General features: G+C 39.8%; 1 protein-coding gene and 1 pseudogene across 1 annotated transcript in view; one reads left to right on the forward strand and one right to left on the reverse strand.

The window, feature by feature from the left end:
• The window catches only part of Macrod2 (mono-ADP ribosylhydrolase 2), a 1,925,774-nt gene that overhangs the window by 38,182 nt on the left and 1,872,223 nt on the right, over positions 1-15,369 (forward strand). The window lies entirely within an intron of this gene.
• On the reverse strand, positions 12,921-13,604 carry LOC127188318 (regulator of G-protein signaling 19-like; annotated as a pseudogene).

The following is a 15,369-nucleotide window of genomic DNA, read 5'->3' on the forward strand; positions in this document are numbered from 1 at the left end:
GATATACCAGCATATCCATGTTCAGCAGGAGTCTGGGCACTGTAGCTAGGAACTGAAGCCAGCCAGCCTAGATGCCACTCTCTGATGAATGACAATAAAATGAGACTTATAAGTAATAGAATTCTAGTCCACCTAAAATAAATTAATGCTCGAGGTTGGTCTGATGTATTTTGATGCTAATTACTGCTTGCTGTCTCTGTGCCCCACCTGTACCTTGCCTAAGAGCCTAACCTGTTTGACCAATAAAAGGCCATCACACCTGGGCAGGTCAAATGGAATGGGTATGGCTAAGGTTCTAGGGCTTGGGGAGACAGAGAGAATCTTGGGAGGAAGACAGATCTGAGGGAAGTGAAGAAGGCTGCACCATGGATTAGGTGGAGGAGAAGCACATGGCTGGTGTGGATGGAGACTTGGCCCAGATGATGATAATTAGCAAGTATATGGGATTATAGATGGGAGGTAGCTTGATAGAAATTATTAGAAGTAGATGGCATGGGATTGTGGCAGGTATTCCATACCTGCACCACTATGGGAAATAGTTTAGGGAATTAATATCTTCCCTGCCCACGTTAAGTAAGGCTATTTAAAAATATAACAGGTGTCTGTTTCTTGATTGATTGCTGGCGGATTAGAAAATACTGCAGTAATAGTAATTATAGGCAGATAAATTAACCACAACAATAAATTATGAAATTTGCAAAAATATAAAATAAAAAAAGAAAACGCAACCAGAAAATACTGTACTAATTGAAGTAAACCAGGTGCAGAAAGACACAGATCCTAGCTTTGAATATTGAGTTCTGTATTTCAATCTAATTTAGTATAGAGGCTGGAAAGCAAGAAAGGGGAGGCGAACATTAAAACACAGAGGGTATGAAGCATGTGTGTTGGGGGTAGATGGGGAGAATAGGTGTTAAAAGGCTCAAAGAGGCTTGGGTCAAGGAGATGAGGTAAGTGGAATTGGGAGAGGGTTAACACAGCTAAGGATTCGTGATAAAGCCATATGCAAAGCTGCTACTTTATAAACTAAAAAATATGTCTTAAAAACTGTACAACAAAAGAGCCTGCCGTGGAAATTCTCCTTATGGCTAAAAAATTCTGCTCCCAGAAGACAAGAACTTCAGTGCCCGCTATGGGATGGCTCCCTGTAGTTACAGGCTGGAGAGGTCACAGGGCCCCTAAAAGGATAGGTGCTATTGCCATTATTCTTGGTTCCTACCAGAACTAGGTAGTAAGACCCTATTGCTGAAGACACTACACACTTTGATTACAGGACACAGAAATCAAGGTGGAACTAAGCTGGAAGTTTCCTAACTGCTGGCTAGCATTCACAGTGCTAGGAGGCACCATGCAGGCTGCTTAGGATAGAACACTCCTCAGCGTCTCCCCCAGCTGTAGACCACATGTGAGAACAGCAGCATGACTGTTCGGGGTAACTAACTGCTTTTGTGATTGGATATAGAGCTCACTCCACTGGAAGGAAACACGCACATGATAGTATTAAGTCTGGCTTAAGGTAGTTCCTAAACACCCCAGAAAACAAAGCTAAACAATCTTTGGTGGCATTAAGGAAAGAATTTATAACCTTTGAACACTGACAAGAACATGTGTTGCAGAATGTTTCAATAAAAGAAAACAAAATAATACTTACAGTGCATATGCTTGGCAAATAACTTTGCCTGTATTGTGTAAACGCCTATTAATCAGTTTGATAAAGAGAAAACCCAGCCAAAAAGTGGGAAGGAGAATCGAACGGGCATTTAATAAAAGTAGATACTTAAGTGGTATGGTAGTTAGTTTTCATGGTCAGCTGGAGTAGTGAGACATCTAGAGCCATAGCTGTGCAGTTTAAATGTAGAGAGAAGACCCGCTCTGATGCAGGTGGCACTAATCCATGGGCTGGGGTCACTGGCTCAAGAAAATGGGACGGGACAGAGTGAGCCAAGCAGCAGGGTTCATCTTTACGGGCTTCCTGACTGTGGCTACGTATGGCCTTCTGCTTCCACGACTCCCCTATGTAATGGGCTATACCCTGAAAGCAGAGTGCAAAGGAAACTTCCTCCAAGTTGTTTCTTTTTGGTGTTTGATTACAGCAGTAAGAAAAGCAATACAAGTAGCTAATAGAAGTGCTAAAAATTACCAGTCACCAAGCTAATGCTGTAAGGTAACATTACAACACTAAGTAGAATGGGTGAAAATAAAAACGCGAGAAATATTATGTGCTAGTAAGCTAGGAAGGACAATGAAACTCATGCTGCTGAGTATGTAAATTGGGAAAATAATTTCTGAAAATTATCCAACAGTGTCTTCATAAATTTTTTTTGTAGTGCATATGTCCAGCAATTTCAGTAAGAATTGAGATAACCAGCTAACAAGAAATATGGCACTCTCACTGTTTTTATTAATAAAAACCTGGAGAAATGTCCATCGCTAGTAAAATGGATAAATGTGTGTTCCAGCCAATGCTGGATAGCAGTGAGAACAGCAGTAAAACACAAATTATAGCTGCATGTAGCAGCAAAGAAATTATGCAAACATTCTGTTGATCGAAGTAGGCTAACCTGAAAGAGCATGTTGTCTATTATTTTATGCACATGAAATTCAACATCAGGAAAAACTAGATTGAGACCTCAGGACAGTGGTTACTTTTGTGGGAAAAGAAGTAGTGTTAGAGGTTATTAAGTTTAGTGATGTGTCTATTTATTATTGTTGTTATTATTATTATTATTACTATTTTTGTTTATTTTACAGCCTGCCATTCCCACTCTCACATCCTTTCCTCCATTCCCCCATCCCTTATTCTCAGAGAAGGGGAGGTCCCCTATGGGTACCAACCCACCCTGGCACATCAAGTTGCAGCAGGGCTAGGTACATCCTCTTCCACTGAGCCCAGACGAGGCAGCACAGCTATGTGAAAGGGATCCAAGAGCAATGGCTCAGTGGTTCAGAGCACTGGCTACTCTTCCAGAGGTTTGATTGCTAACATTGGAACGGCAGCTAACAACCTGCTGTAACTCCAGTTCCAGGAAATCTGATGCCCTCTTCTGTCCTGGAAGGCACTGTGCGCAGGTGGTGTACAAACATACCTGCATGTAAAACAGCCATACAAACAAAATAATAAAGTAAAATTAAAAAAGCAAAACGGTGGTGATGTACGCCTTTAATCCTAGCACTCAAGAGGCAGAGGCAGGTGGATCTCTGGATTCCAGGCCAGCCTGGCCTACGAAGGGAGATCCTGGACAGCCAAGGCTACACAGAGAAACCCTGTCTTGGAAAAACAAAAAACAAAACAAAACAGACAAACAAAATCCACCTCTGGACAGTAGTGATATGTTTCTTAACAAGAGTGTTGGCTGCGTATGTCTATTGACTTTGGGATATTTTGGTGAGTTGGTCATGGTATCTTGACTCTTCATTCTCTTAAAAAAAAAAGCTCAAAGAAATCAAAATGTTTCTTGTGTGAGAAGACAGTTATACTAGCAATTGAAATCCAGTACAATGCAGCCCTACTTTTATCACCTACTAAAGGTGCCAAAAATACAGCTGTTTGCCAGCCTCATTGTAGTCCACCTCTGCGCTGCTTGAGTTGCAGAGTATTTTACAAATAGCTCCTCACCTCCCCATACACAGTAAATGAAAAAACATACAAATATTTGTGTTTTATTTCTTTCAACTGCTATTTTAAAACTTTTTCTTGGTAGTATCTTTAATTTCTTTAAAATATTTTACTGCTTTCTTTATGTTATTACTTTTTTAAAACCCCACATACTAGGCCTTGGGGAGTTCGGCTCATCTTCATTTGTTGCATAATTATTCTTACACTTAATTTTTAATTTTGTTTCTATTGTTATGCAGGGGGCATTCTTTTTATGTATAGGTATCCTATGCACAGTTCATTTAAAATTTATTTTAAAATTTATTATGTGCATAATATGTGTATTGGGGATGCATACTTTAAATTTACTGAAATTTCCAAATATTTGAACATATTGTTTTACTTATCAATATTAAGAATAACTTAAGTTCCAAAAATGTACATAGCTGAAGTTGGACAGATTTAACTTCTCTGTTCTTCCTCTTGGCTTTTTTACTGATGTTGTTCATGATTCAGGGTAAACTTTAATTTATTGTTAATTTTTGCATTTTACTTAATCTCAAATTGATCATGGTTGTTTCTAGGGGGAGGAAGAGTTACTTGCAGACTTATCTTCAGTTATGTGACCATGTTTACATACATTAATTTACTCAAAAACTCTAACCACAAAAAAGAAAAGAAAAAGAGCCTCCCCCTATCATAGCAAGCTTTATGTTTGGGGCAGGTGGTCAATAAATAAACAGTGAATTTTTGTATCTTGAAGGGTAATTGGAAGAGAATAAATCAGAGGGAATGACTGAGGATGCTGGTAGCAGTTGGCATTAAGGCTGTCTTAGGTTGTTGAGGGAAACATTTTGAAGCAGTACCATTCACTCTGAAAGCTGAAGAAAGAATGGGAAGGTGAAGAGTAGTCCAGGCTTGAGGGTAGCCAGTGTCCTGGGGAGGTGATGCCTTCATCTTTTTGGGGGTGGATATCTTCATGTGCATTTGACATCTATGTGTGCTCATGTTTTTGAGACATGGTCTCTCACTGCCTACGGAGCATACAGATTTGACAGAGCTGGCTGGCCAGTGAGCTTCAGGGTTCTTCCTGTCTTCGTCGTGTAGTGTTATGGTTACAGGAACTACCTGCCATGTTCAACTTTTCACATTGATGCTGAGGGTTTGAATTCGGGTTCTTATGCTTTAGCATGAAGCACTTTTTTCACTGACGCATCCAAGTCCAAGAACCCCATCTATAAAAAAGCAATTATTAATGTTTACTGAATGTTCCTTCATTTATTTTTCTTGTATTAGGGATTGCGTATATAAGGCCTCATACATGCTGGGCAGGTACTCTGGACTGAGGTATAATCCCACACATGTATTTGGTCTTTATTTTGAAATGGCAACCTAACTAAATTGCTCTTGTCTTTCACTCATTTTCATCCTGTTTATCCTCCTTAGCAGCTGGGATTTATATAGGTCTGCACCACTAGCTCGCCTGCTTAATACAGTTTTTTGGCAATATGTGCAGTGTTTGAAACACAGCCATGAACAAAATAGATAAGCTTTTGTTTTCATTGTACTTACGCTCTCCCTAGGACAGGGACTCATAAGGACAAACGATTTCAGCCTATGTTAAGTGCTATGGGGAAAATAAAATGGATAATGTGATAGAGTGAGTAGATGACACTATAGGTAGAACAGTAACAGAATGCTTTCTGAAGTGCTGGCATTTAACACATTAGAATTTGATACAGGGAAATCTGAAGAGAACCCAGGGCCAGGCTTCATCTGGGTTGCAACAAGGAGGTAGAAACCTGGGTAGGATTCTGTAGGGTCTTATATGGTATAATAAGCTTAGACTGTTTTCTTTCCCCCAAGAGCAGTGGAAAACTGTACTATGGCATAAGACTCGTTTGATTTAATAAAAAGATCAGTTGATTCAGGATCTCTAACAATAGAAGCTAATCTGTTATGAAACAGCTCTGTGAAGTTGGTACCTGACTCTTTTCTACAATGTTGTGTGAAGATTCTGATTGCTTCTATCTTAGTCTTTAATCCACCTGGCACAGTGGTATCTGTATCTGTAGTATACACCTTCCCAGTATCCACCTGTCCATGATTCTGAGCTTGGAAAGAGGAGAAAATGGCTAGCAATTTTCTTTGAATCAGAACAGAAAGTGTGGGAATTTGGTGTGGGAATGAGGACCATTAATCCTTTTGTCTAGTTTTGATGAACAAAATCCTGAAGATTAAATAAAAGGCCTTCTTCTAAAGAGAATTGCTATTAACAGATAGCTGAGTGTCAGTGAAGTCAAGAAGCCAAGGAAACATTTACAGGACACACTGAGGCTGTGGATGGGATTTCAGGTCTCAGAAGTCACAGACGCATGCACAACAGAAGTGTTCAAGACAGGATGGCGGGTGGGGGAGTTGCTTAGACATAGGCTCAGTAGGAGGATCAGTATTTTTGTTACTGCCTTTAATGCCCTCTGTCAATCCATTTATACCACAGCATTCTGCCTCAGGTTATTGTGACATATTTATGGGTTGACTTTCTATTTGGCTGACATTTTTTTCTTAAGGAAATGTTTTAGGATATGTATACAGGTAATATAAGCTCTTGAGTGTCTTGATCAGTTAAATTAATTTGGTATAATAAATTAATTTGTTTCATTGATTCTTATGTTTGAATGTATCGACAGATTATTAATATATAATGCTTATGTTCTTATTTAGCTGTCTGGTATCTTAGTAATATAACCATGAGAACACTGTCATGTGCAATCCTATGCCTGACTAAACTGCAGACAAATCCTGTGTTTCACATGCTTCTGTCACTTTAAAGCTCTCCTACTGCTCATTTTATCAGAGAAGTATGGCCTACATGTATTCTACAGAAAAAAGGCTGCTAAGCATGCTGGGTTTTCCCTAGCAATGTATTTTGTGGTTCTATGTCGCTGGTAGTTATTTGAGTTGTATGGGCTTTTTTAAAATTTATTTTAAAATTGTATATAAATATAAGCAATGGTTTGAAAACAACAATACAATTTTATAAAATGAAAAAATGAAACACCTAAAAAGGTGGGTTGTTAATTATTTCTAGTACTTATGATGATTGAAAATGCTTATAATTTTACATCTAATTTTTCTTTCTTTCTTTCTTTCTTTCTTTCTTTCTTTCTTTCTTTCTTTTTTGAGACAGGATTTCTCTGTGTAGCCTTGGGTGTTCTGGACACACTTTGTAGAGCAGGCTGGCCTGGAACTCACAGAGATCCTCCTGCCTCTGCCTCCCGAGTGCTGGGATTAAAGGCGTGCGCCACCATGCCTGGCTTACATCCAATTTCTGAAAGTCTGATCTTACATGCAAGTCATTGGAGGAAAAGGCTGGCAGCATATTGGCCTAGAGCTTTAGGAAGATGAATGTCCAGATATCTAGACGATTTGTTTATTTCCTCTAATATGATTCTTCTAATTATAGTGCTGTCTAAGCATAGTTGTGCAGTCCAGCGTCCTAGCATCTGGAGCTGGCCTAGCCTCCATCTCCTTTCTCGTTTGTGACGATGTAGAGAACTTCAAGAAGATAGTTTTGAGTCAGTAAGTTAACAGTTTTAACTTTGTGTGGGCCTTTGTGTTTGTTTGTCCTATTATACAACCCTGGCTTGGCTTGCCTGGCTCTCCCTATGCAGATCCTATTGGCTGTAAACTTGCAGCCACCTTCCTGAGTTCTGAGATTATGGGCATGCATGGCCAAGTCCAGCAACCTTTATATTTTATGGATGAACATGTTGTTGTATTGTTGGAGTTCTTACTGTGCTTAAGATTATGTCAGTGATTTGAAATGTAGCTTAGTGATTTGGAAGAGTGGTCCTTCTAGTACGTTGAAGAATTCATCAGAATGTTAAGAAGTCAGCTACAGAGAAGTCACGCATCTAGCCTGGAAGTGCTCCTCTCTGAGGCTGAGCATCGTTTGTAAAACAAGAACAGCCTGTATAACACACGGAGTGGAGGATTCACAAAGTTTCCAGATTTATACTGTCCTGAAAGAGAAACAGGGATTCGTAATAGGATGGAAACTTTGGAGACTGGCCTTTGAGGCCAGTGGATCATAAAAATAAGATCAACAAGACAGATGAGGGCCTGGACATCTTATCTTTCGATTCAATTAATTTTTATGTTGCAATTAAAGAATAGAAGGTGAATTTGAGATATTTTGGTATATATCGGTAAGATTTTGATACTCTGTTGGATATGAGCTAGGAGAATTTAAATTGTTCAGGTTGTAGGAGTCGGGACGACTAATTGGAAGAGTTGAGGAAGATGCCGAATGTAATGAGCGGTGACTTCTGAAATACTAGCCACATTCAGATAAACGCGGACCTTGTAACCTGATGGCTCCTTCAGGCCTTGCCCTTTCTACATTCATCGCAGCAAATGACCACTTCCTCACGTCTTAAGCCAAGTTCCTCTATTTCCTCCCTTATTCCTATTTAAATAAAGCAGTGTGGTTTTGTAGTCTGAATTGCTTCTAGTGTATGTAGGCCACATGTGACTTTAAAAAAAATCTATATTAGTTGAACCAAAGAATCAATGGTTCATTTAAGGTTTTAGGTGTGAAAGCATTTATATATTATTTTTATGATAAAAATAGAAAATTATTAAATGGCTCTCAGAACAGCAACTTATTGGACAAATTTATTTGCTAGATGGGTAAGTTAGGGAAAGCCTGAGCTGTTGGAGTACAGGGATTTATAAATAATCCCATGTTTCCAGCAAAAGTGAACTTTATTTGTTTTACAGAAGAAGAATTGAGGTCAACTGGAAGTTCCACTTTGTTTTTTCTTTTTAATTATTTGGTTTGTTTACTTTACATCACAGTTGCAGCTTCCCCTCCCTCCTGTCCTCCCAGTCCCCCCTCTTCCATCTCCTCTCTGATCTCCTCCTCCCTTTCTCCTCTGAGACAGGGTCGCCTCCCATGGATCTCAAGTCGACTTAGCCTATCAAATTGGAGTAGGACTTGGTGCACCTTCTCCTACTGAGGCTAGACAAGGCAGCCCAGTTACAGGGAAGGGATCCAAAGGCAGGCAACAAAGTTAGAGACATCCCATGTTCTTGCTGTGAGCGGTCCCACATTAAGACCAAGTTGCACTTCTGTTACACATGTGTAGGGGGCGTAGTACCATCCCAAGCATGCTGTTTGGTTGGTTGAGTCTGTCTCTGTGAGCCCAGGTTAGTTGATTTCTGTAGGCTTTCTTGTGTTGTCCTTGACCTCTTTGGATCCTTCCATCTATTTTCCCTCTTGTCAGCAAGATTTCCCAAACTCTGCCTAATGTTGGCTGTGGGTTTCTGTATCTCTTAACATCAGCTGATGGGTGAAGCCTCTCAGAGGACAGTTATGCTAGGTTCCTGTCTGTAAGTATGGCAGAATATCATGAATCGTGTCAGGGGTGGGCTCCTCATGGCATAGGTGTCAAGTTGGGCCAGTCCCTTAATTTTTGCTCCATCTTTATCCCTATATATCCTGTAGGCAAATTGTGGGTCAAAAGTTTTGTGGATCAGTTGATGTCTGCACTCCTCCATTGGATGTCTTCACTGGTCACAAGAAGTGGCTGCTTCAGGTTTCATGTCCCCTATTCCTAGGAGTCTTACCTAGAGTCACCCTCATTGATTCCTAGGAGTTTCCTTTGCTCCATTCATCTATTCCAGTTCTGTCTGTCAGTTCTCTCTCCTTCTGTCCTTCCTTCCTGTTCCTTCCCCGACTCCCTCTCCCACTCTCTCTCCATATCTTCCCCTAAGCCCATGACTATTTTTATTTCCACTTTTCAGTGAGATTCAAGCATCCTCCCTTGGGTACTCCTTGCTTCTTAGCTCCTTTGAGTGTGTGGATTGTAGCATGGTGATCCTGTACTTTTGGCTAGTGTCCATTTATAAATGAGTATATAGCATGTGTGTCTTTCTGGGTCAGGGTTACTTCACTCAGAATGATCTTTTCTGGTTCTATCCATTTGCCTGAAAATTTCATGATGTCCTCTTTTAAATACCTGAGCAATATTCCATTGTGTAAGTGTACCACATTTTCTTTATCTGTTCTTTGGTTGTTGGACATAGAGGTTGTTTCCAGTTTCTGGCTGTTATGAATGAAGCTGCTATAAACATAGTTGAACACTTGTGGAATGATGGATTTTGGGTATATGTTTTGGAGTGGTATAACTGGATCTTGAGGTAGAACTATTTCCAATTTGGTGGCTGCCAAACTGGACAAGTTTCCATTCCCATCAGCACTGGAGGAGTGTTCCCCATGCTCCACATCCTCACCTTGAGCTTTTGACCTTAGCTATTCTGATGGGTGTAAGATGGAATTTCAGAGTCCTTTTCATTCACATATCCCTGATGACTAAGGGTGTTGAACTTTTCTTTAAGTGCTTCTCAGGCATTAGAGCTTCTGATGAGAATTCTTTGTTTAGCTCTGTGTCCCATTTTTTAATTTGGCATTTTAGTTTGGTGGTGTCTAATTTCTTGAGTTCTTTATATATATTGTGTATCAGCCCTCTGTGGGATATAGGGTTGCTGAAAATTCCATTCTATAGGCTGCTATTTTCCCTTGATGGTGTCCTTTGTCTTACAGAAGCTTTTCAGTTTCATGAAGCCCCATTTATTAATTGTTAATCTTAGTGCTTAGACTATTGGTGTTCTGTTCAGGAAATTGTCTCCCATGCTTATGTGATCAAGGCTATCCCCCACTTTCTTTTCAATTAGATTTACTGTATCTGGTTTTATGTTGAGGTCTTTGATCCAATTGGACTTGAGTTTTGTGCAGGGTGATAAATATGCATCTATTTGCATACTTTATGCTGACATCCAGTTAGACCAGAACCATTTGTTGAGGATGCTTTCTTTTTTCCATTATATAGTTTTGGCATCTTTGTCAAAAATCAAGTGTCCATAGGTGTTTAGATTTATTTTTGGGTCTTCAATTCAATTCCATTGATCAATCTATTCTTATGCAAATGCCATGCAGTTTTTATTACTGTTGCTCTGTAGTACTGCTTGAAATCAGGGATGGTGATACCCCCAGAAGTTCTTTTATTGTGTAATATTGTTTTATCTATCTGGTATTTTGTTTCTCCATATGAAGTTGAGCATTGCTCTTTCAAGGTCTGTAAGGAGTTATGTTGGAATTTTGATGGGATTTGCATTGAATCTGTAGATTGCTTTTAGTAAGATGGCCATTTTTACTATGTTAATCTTACCAATCCATCAGCATGGAAGATCTTTTAATCTTCTGATATCTTCTTTAATTCCTTTCTTCAGAGACTTGAAGTTCTTGTTGTATAGGTCTTTCACTTGCTTGGTTAGAGTTACACCAAGGTATTTTATATTATTTGTGGTTATTATGAAGAATGTTATTTCCCTGATTTTTTTTCTCAACCTGTTTATCATTTGTATAGAGAGAGGCTACTGAGTTTTTGAATTTATTTTGTATCCATCGACTCTTCTGAAGGTGTTTATCAGCTGTAGGCATTCTCTGGTAGAATTATTGAGTCACTTATGTGTATTATCATGTCACTTGTGAATAGTGATACTTTGACTTCTTCCTTTCTAATTTGTATCACCTTGATCACCTTTAGTTATCTTAGTGCTCTAGCTAAAACTTCAAGTATTAAATTGATTAGATACATAGAAAGGGGACAGCCTTGTCTTGTACCTGATTTTAATGGATTTGCTTTAAGTTTCTCTCCATTTATATTGATTTTGCCTATTGGCTTGCTGTATGTTATCTTTATTGTGTTTAGGTATGTGTCTTATATTTCTGATCTTTCCAAGACTTTTAAAATGAAAGGGTGTTAGATTTTGTCACAGGCTTTTTCAGCATTTAATGAGATGAATATGTGTTTTTTTCTTTCAGTTTGTTTATATGGTAGATTACATTGATGGATTTTCCAATGTTGAACCATCCTTGCATCCCTGGGATGAAGCCTGCCTCATTATGGCAGATGATTTGTGTGTGTGTGTGTGTGTGTGTGCGCGCGTGCGCGCGAGAAAGGGCTTCTCTGTGTAGCCTTGGCTGTCCTGGACTCACTTTGTAAATCAGGCTGGTCTCATACTCATAGAGATCCACCTGCTTCTGCCTCCCCAAGTGCTGGGATTACAGGCATGTGCCACTGTGCCCATCGGGATGATGTTCTTAGATTTAGTTTGTGAGTATTTTATTGAGTATTTTTGCATCAATGTTCATAAGGAAAATTGGCCTGAAATTCTCTTTCTTTATTGAGTTTTTGTGTGGTTTGGATATCAGGTTGATAGCTGTGTGGTCTTATAGCATGCATCTGGCAGTGTCCCTTCTGTTCTGTAGTATGAGGAATATTGGTATTCGTTCTTCTTTGAAAAATCTGGTAGAGTTCTGCTCTAAAACCACCTGGCCCTGGGCTTCTTTGGTTGGGAGACTTTTAATGACTGCCTCTATTTCCTTAGGGGTTATAGGAGTATTTAAATTCTTTACCTATCCTTGAATAAACTTTGGTACCTGCTATGTATCAAGAAAATAGTCCATTTTGTTTAGAATTTCCAATTTTGTGGAGGTTGGGTTTTTGAAATAAGGCCTAATGGTTCCTTGGGTTTCCTCATTGTCTGTGTTTATGTTCCCCCTTTTCATTTCTGATTTTGTTAATTTGGATATTGGCTCTATGTCTTTTCTTAGTTTGGCTAATGGTTTGTCTATCCTGTTGATTTTATTAAAGAACCAGATCTTGGTTTTGTTGGTTCTTTGTATTGTTCTTTTTGTTTCTAATTCATTGATTTGAGCACTGAGTTTGATTATTTCCCACACTCTAATCATCTTGAATGTGTTTGCTTCTTTGTGTTCTAGAGTTTTCAAGTGGTATTGAGGTGCTAGTATGAGATCTCTCTAATTTCTTTTCTTTTTTTCCTTTCTTGTTTTTGGCGTGTGGAAGAATACAGATGAATGTGAAAGCTCTTTTTTTTTTCTTTTGATAAAATGTACAGTAAGGACATATTTCCAATTTTAAAAGTTCACTAATATATAAAATATGAATGGGCTTTTCATTTGAGTTTGATTCTGAAGTCCTATATCTGGTTCTGAGGAATAAACAGTTTTCCTGCTACAAACCTATTGGTATAGAGGCTTTCCTCCATGAGAATATCTCCTGGGCACATGACTGAGGAGGCCTGAGGCACCGTCTAGGAAAACCTCCAGTAAGAGCAGGCTAGGGTAGAGCTGAACACTGCAGTTTCCTCTGGGACTGAGTCTACTTCCAGCCAAGTGGGGCAGGTTTAGCCCCTCGTCTGCCCATGGGAGTAGAACATCTGTAGGGAAAATGACCTAGGCCTCAGAGGAATGTGGGCCCCACTCCTCCAGGAGTAGAGAGCAATAAGTGAAGCAATGAGAATAGGAGTCCCGGTGCATGAGGGGGTAGATCTGCAGCTGTGCACCATCAAAGGTGTGTGGTGATGGCTCCTGCATCTTCATTTTCCTATTGGTGCCTTCTTGCACACAGGAGTCCAAGCTCACCTGTGTGTCAGGCACCAAGAGGTGGTGCCCTTCCCAGGCAACCCCCACTTATCTCTGAGTCTGGCTCACCTTCTTGGGGGATAGGGTGGTACTCATAGATGAGTTGCGCCTTTTCATCCACCACATGCTGGTTGGCCTCTGCTTTCAGCTCTTCACAAGCCAGCCAAAAGAGCATGTTTTCTTCACTGTATTTTGTGTGCAGGAATGCATGGATCACACTGCAGCCCCTGGGGCTATGCATCAACTTGTCAAAGCCCTGTGCCCAGCTCTGTACTTCTCAGGGCTTGGTGGAATGCAGACTTCACAGCTGGGGCAGGGCTGCAACTTGCTTTCTCAAGAAATCTGCCAAGCTCGTCGCTGTTCTTGGTTCCAGGAACAGCTGCAGCAGCAGCTGCAGCAGCAGCAGCAGCAGCAGGGACTGCGACTGGGGGGTTCTGAGGGGGCTGCATCGTCATGGTTGGACATCAAGGGGGCCCTGTCCCCCTCCTCTGGCTCTGTGTGTGCCATGTCTCCCAGTCATGCCACCAGCATTATCAGAAATCTCACTGGTCATCTCCTCTCCCAATTTCATTATGAAGGCACTTAGTACTGTGAACTTTCCTCTTAGCACTGCTTTCATTGTGCCACATAAGTTTGTGTATGTTGTACCTTCATTTTCATTGAATTTTAGGAAGTCTTTAATTTATTTCTTCCCTGAGCCAGTGGTCATTGGTCAGTTTCCATGAGTTTGTAGGCTTTCTGTTGAAGTACAACTTTAATCCATGGTGGTCTGATAAGATACAAGGTGTTATTTTACTTTTCTTCTATCTGTTGAGGCTTGCTGTGTGACCGAGTATATGGTCAACTTTGGAGAAGGTTCCATGAAGTGCTGAGGAGACATATTCTTTTGTGTTTGGGGTAAAATGTATAGTTGGTATCAGTTAGGTCCAAAGGATTAATAACATCTGATAGTTTCATTATTTCTCTGTTTAGTTTGTTTCATTGACCTGTCTGTTGTTGAATATTTATTAATTCTAAAAGGCTTTCCTATAACCTGGCTAGTTCCCCAATAATTGAGACAGAGACCTAATGATTTAATAAAGGGCTTTAGTATAATAACTGGGAAGGTACAATTTAAACTAATTTTTAAAGCTGGTCAGGCTCCCTCCTAGCCACACTCCCCACGTTACTTGCCAGTCTTCATGCTGTCTGGGCTGGATCTGCTCCATCTTTCCCCTTCCTTTCTCCTCTCTTCTCCTCCTTCCCATCTCCTGGTCCCTACCCGAGACCCCTAGGTCTGGGAACTGAAGCTCTGCCTACTTCTCTTCTTCTACTCAGTTATAGGCTGTCCAGCCTATTTTATTTTACCAATCAGAGAATATTGGGAATCGAAGTTTATACAACATCATTTGGTGTACTTGAGAATGTACTTATCTGGACTGCAACCAGATCTTAGGTCCCAGAAGTTAGCATTTGCATACATAGCATCAGACTAACCACCAATATCTGTCCATTGATGAGAGTTGGGTATTGAAGTCTCTCACTATTAATGTGTGGGGTTTGAAGTGTAATTTAAGCTTCAGTAATGCTTCTTTTATGAAAGTGGATGCCCTTGCATTTGGGCCATATGTATTCAGAATTGAGACATCATCTTGGTGGATTTTTCCTTTGATGAGCATGAAGTATTCTTCCCGACTCTTTTGATTAATTTTGGTTGAAAGTCTATTTTTATTAAATATTAGAATGGCTGCTCAAGCTTGCTTCTTGTGTCCATTTGCTTGAAAACACTTTTTTAAAAATCTCTTTACTCTGAGACAATGTCTATCTATGTTGCTGAGGTATGTTTCTTGTATTCAACAGAATGATGGATCCTGTTTTCTCTTCCATTCTGTTAGTCTGTGTATTTTTATTGGTGAATTGAATCTATTGATATGGAGAGTTATTAATGACTGTTAATTCCTGTTATTTTGATGTTTGTGATAAGAGACAGAGAGAGGGAGACACACACACACACACAGAAAGAGAGAGAGAGAGAGAGAGAGAGAGAGAGAGAGAGAGAGAGAGAGAGAGAGAGAGAGAGAGAGAGAGTGAGTTACTTAGTTTTATTTTTGCTGGTATGGAGTTCTTTATTTCTGTGCTTTCTTGGGTGTAGTTAGCTTTCTTGGGTTGGAGTTTACCTTCTAGTATTTTTATAGGGCTGGCTTTGTGGATAGATATTGTTTAAATTTGATTTTGTCTTAGAATATATTGCTTTCTATATCTATGGTGATTGAGTGTTTTG

The sequence above is a fragment of the Acomys russatus genome, chromosome 4 (genome assembly GCF_903995435.1).
Source record: "Acomys russatus chromosome 4, mAcoRus1.1, whole genome shotgun sequence".
Taxonomy (NCBI): Eukaryota; Metazoa; Chordata; class Mammalia; order Rodentia; family Muridae; genus Acomys; species Acomys russatus.